The 4,882-nt window shown below is 41.1% G+C and overlaps 1 non-coding gene across 1 annotated transcript; it reads left to right on the forward strand.

Annotated features, from left to right (window-relative positions):
* The first annotated feature begins 4,607 nt into the window (after window positions 1-4,607).
* Window positions 4,608-4,679, forward strand: TRNAC-GCA (transfer RNA cysteine (anticodon GCA)). Its single transcript has one exon. It is a non-coding gene; the product is annotated as a tRNA-Cys (tRNA).
* The last annotated feature ends 203 nt before the right edge of the window (window positions 4,680-4,882 follow it).

Consider the following 4,882-nt stretch of genomic DNA (forward strand, 5'->3'; position numbering starts at 1 on the left):
TGGAACATTTGTCAAGTGTTTTTACTTGACAGGTTTCTCATTTATGTCTTCTTCACCAGAGAGCCTGAGAGCGATGGATTATTACCATATCCGTTGTACAGATTCAGAAGCAAAAGCTGAGACAGATGCGGAGCCCCACTGTGGTCATAGTGAAAAACAGTGCAGTGGCCACCTGTAAGTCACTGCAGCTGGGACCGTTTATTACTACCACTGTGTTAGTTCTGAGCTCCAGATATATGCTCATGTATCAAAAATACACAATTCAGACACACCGACTTCCCAAGGCCTGTCTCAATCCTAAAAGCGAGTTTCTATAGAAGACTCCCTGGATGTTTCTTCTTCTACTCTCCAAAGCTGACAAGATCTCCTCGGAAACCTGCAGCTCTCAGCCCAAGGCAAAGCAAAATGAATTGTCCCAAAGGTGAAAGTAATAGAAAGGTATAGGTGTTACTAAGAATTCTACGCATTTGAGCTGGAATTTTACTTTACCACTTGATGGATCTTTTTTTCAATATGAACAACATTTCTACTCTTCCCCTTAGGGATTGCTGCTGAAATTGGACTATGTGGGGAGCCCTGTAATAAGAAAGGCTTTTTTCTATCCATTGGGGACTGTAGGTGACAACGTAGCATTGCTTATTCTAAAAGTTGCAAGACTGCTTACTTCCTTCTTGATATATTTCTTCCTATCTTACTAATTTTATAGTGCATGCTGTTTCTAAGATCATTCCTTGGAATTTGAAAGACCTTGTATAATAAAAAAAATTCCTGTTAAAATAGCATGCTACCTTAAAAATCAACCCGTTAGCATACATCAAGCCTTAAGTGTTAAATCATAACCATGAAGTTTGATGGCTAAATGGCTAAATGATTTATTACGAAGAAGCCAAAGGCTTCTAGATATGTCAGAATCCAGGGACAGAGCCAAAGTTTGAATGATTCTAATGGTGCAAAAATATCAATAAATTTTTGGATATCCCTCTCTTTCCCTTTATCTATCCTACTACTAGTATTTGTTGATATACTTAAGGGTTGATCATGTCAGATACTATGAAGTCATCTAGGATAGTCTAAAATATAGTAACTCTCGTCTGCCTTTTTAGAGCTTTTGTGGGAAAACTGGTTTTCTCAGTTTTTCCCTGAGAATTTTGCTTGGCTGTTGTGTCTGTTCTAATGCTGCAGTTGTTGGTCTCAAGATGGAATAATGCCATGGGAGCTCACCTTAATCGAGTAGTATTTTTCTTATATGATCCTTATCTTTGATTTTTGGTTGTATGTTTTATTCTATTATTATTTTATATTAATAATATAAAATAATAATATATATTTTGTGATAGTTAAGGCTTCTGGGCTGCAAGAACACAAGCTGGAATCAAGATGGCCGGGAGAAATATCAATAACCTCAGATATGCAGATGACACCACCCTTATGGCAGAAAGCTAAGAGGAACTAAAGAGCCTCTTGATGAAAGTGAAAGAGGAGAGTGAAGAAGTTGACTTAAAGCTCAACATTCAGAAAACTAAGATCATGGTATCTGGTCCCATCACTTCATGGGAAATAAATGGAGAAAGAGTGGAAACAGTGACAGACTTATTTTTGGGGGCTCCAACATCACAGCAGATGGCGACTGCAGCCATGAAATTAAAAGACGCTTACTCCTTGGAAGGAAGGTTATGGCCAACCTAGATAGCATATTTAAAAGCAGAGACATGACTTTGCCAACAAAGGTCCATTTTGTCAAGGCTATGGTTTTTCCAGTAGTCGTGTATGGATATGAGAGTTGGACTGTGAAGAAAGCTGAGTGCCGAAGAATTGATGCTTTTGAACTGTGGTGATGGAGAAGACTCTTGAGAGTCCCTTGGACTGCAAGGATATCCAACCAGTCCATCCTAAAGGAGATCAGCCCTGGGTGTTCATTGGAAGGACTGACGTTGAAGCTGAAACTCCAATACTTTGGCCACCTGATGCGAAGAACTGACTCATTTGAAAAGACCCTGATGCTGGGAAAGATTGAAGGCAGGAGGAGAAGGGGACGACAGAGGATGAGATGGTTGGATGGCATCACCGACTCTATGGACATGAGTTTGGGTAAACTCTGGGAGTTGGTGATGGACAGGGAGGCCTGGCATGCTGCGATTCATGGGGTCGCAAAGAGTTGGACACGACTGAGCGACTGAACTGAACTGAACTGAAGGCTTCTCTCTATTCTGGTGGGACCAGTTAGTCATTTACAAAATGATATGCATAGCGTGAGTTTGATCCCTGGTTCAGGAAGATCCCCTGGAGAAAGAAATGGCCACCCACTCCAGTATTCTTGCCTGGGAAATCCCATGGACAGAGGAGCCTGGTGGTCTACAGTCCAGGGGCAGCAAAGAGTTGGACACGACTGAGCATATATATATATATATATATATATATATATATATATATATATAATACATGTAATAATATATAACATTAATAATAATATATATTAAAATCTATAATATTAATTCTATATATTTTAATTCTATTATTGATATAATAAATTATCCTGAATTTTCCCTCAAAAAATTAAAACATATTGAGGGTCTAGGTTTTGCCATGTTAAATTCCAAACCCTGTTAGTTGAGTAAGACTTTTTTGTGACCTTGTTGAATTGTCAACAAAAATTGGTGGATTTCTGATAAATTGGGTACATTCTTAGTCTGTCTAACAAAAAAGTGGAGGAAGGAATATCTTTTCTTGCCCACATCAAATGGCACCATCATCCTAACTTTATTAAGTTTGTTTTGCAGTGTGTGATACCCAAGACAAAATCTGCTTCTCTTAGCCCTAGTTTAGCTTCCAAATAAAATATTAGTCTGTTAGTTCATTTCACTACATAGCATCAAATTTCTATCACTGTGCTGATGCTAGTCTGGATCCTGACCAGATGGGAAATGGATGAAGTACATTCTGATGGAGAAAACAGAGAATTTCAGAGCAGGGGAAGGAGGGTTAGGCTGCTTTGGTTGGGTATCTCACTTGATCCTCAGGAGCCAAGAAGCTTTAGTTTCCCACATGTGGTTTGGATATCGAAGCTACAAGTGAAGAAGGCACAGGAAGTAGGAGACAAAGCACAAGTTCTTTCAGTTCACAGCTTCATTTTGAGACTAGCCCAGAGCAAATAAAAGGAAGCAAATTCTTATCAGAACTTCAACACTCCTGTTGTAAAGGCCAGTCTCATGCAAGCATGTTCTTGGGATTTATCATATGAAGACTTGGTTCCATTTAAGCAATGCTCCAGCCATTTGAGAATCCAGGAAAACTTCAACCCCCTGGGACCCAGCTGGAAAGCCTGTGACAGCCGCTCTGTGAGGACACGCATGAGCCTGAGGGCTCATCCCAAAGTGGAGCAGATGATCCTCTAGTCCAGTGATTCTTTTTCCTTTTATAATTTTATTTATTTATTTTTGGCTCTGCTGGGTCCTCGTTGCCGTGCAGGCTTTCCTCTAGTTTCGGCGAGCAGAGGCTCCTCTCTAGTTGAGGTGCATGGGCTTCTCCGAGCGGTGGCTTCTCTTGTTGCAGCGCACGGGTCTCTACGGCCTGCAGGCTTCAGTAGTTGCAGCCCGTGGGCTCAGTAGTTGTGGTTCCCAGGCTCTAGAGCACAGGCTCAATAGTTGTGGCGCATAGTTGCTCCACGGCATGTGGGATCTTCCCAATTCAGGGATCAAACCTATACCTCCTGGGCTGGCAGGCATATTCTTTACCACTGAGCCACCAAGGAAGCCCCTAGTCCAGTGATTCTTAATCAGTAGGCATTAGACCACCTGTGTCAGAAATTGATGTATGTTAAAATGCAGATTCCTTGTCTCCACCTTGGGCCAACTGGAACAAAATTTCCACAAAGTGAGGTCTAAGAATTTGCATGTCCACAAACATGATAGAAGCTTCTTATTCATACTTAGGGCGGATATCCCTGGGGATATGTCAAACCCATATCGCTTGGGAATGAAGACAGAAGTTTGAGCCTGCAGCTCATATGGGCTGGGATATTTTTGATAGAGCTTCTGTTACAGATAGAACAGTAACAGTAGTCACATCAGTAGCAAAAGGCTTCATGAAACATTCCAGTCTCCATGGGTGGCATAATTTCCTGTTGTTTTCAAATCCTGATAGGTTCTAGAGAAATTTCATTGTTTCATCAAGTTCTCTCAGCTAAGTCAATGTGCTGAGGCTCTGAATATACTTCTGGTTCTTGCGTTGGAATGCAGTCTCATAGAATAAAATCTCATAGAGCTGTTTGGATAACATAGGAGGATGAATGGATTTGTGTCCCTGCACTTCATAACTTCACATTTTGCATATTTATATATTGTATTATTTAACAAATATGGGCTAGGTACCGTCCTGGTGCTTTTTTTTAATTTTTTTAAATTTATTTATTTTAATTGGAGGCTAATTACTTTACAATATTGTAGTGGTTTTTGCCATACATTGACCTGAATCAGCCATGGGTGTACATGTGTTTCCCATCCTGAACCCCCCTCCCTCCTCCCTCCCCATCCCACCCCTGTCCTGCTGCTTTTAAAAAAATTTTTTTGAACTTTTTATTTTGTACTGGGGTATAGCCACCGGGGCAAGCTTCCCTGGTAGCTCAATTGGTAAAGTGTCTGCCTGCAATGCAAGAGACCCAGGTTCAATCCCTGGGTGGGGAAGATCCCTTGGGGAAGGAAATGGCAACCCACTCCAGTATTTTTGCCTGGAGAATTCCATGGACAGAGGAGCCTCGTTGGGCTACAATCCATGGGGTCGCAAAGAGTCAGACATGACTGAGTGACTAACACATAGCCGATTAACAATGTTGTGATAGTTTCAGGTGAACAGTGAAGGGACTCAGCCATACATACACATGCATCCA

The sequence above is a fragment of the Giraffa tippelskirchi genome, chromosome 2, assembly GCF_054371585.1.
Source record: "Giraffa tippelskirchi isolate mGirTip1 chromosome 2, T2T-mGirTip1v1.2.pri, whole genome shotgun sequence".
Lineage (NCBI taxonomy): Eukaryota > Metazoa > Chordata > Mammalia > Artiodactyla > Giraffidae > Giraffa > Giraffa tippelskirchi.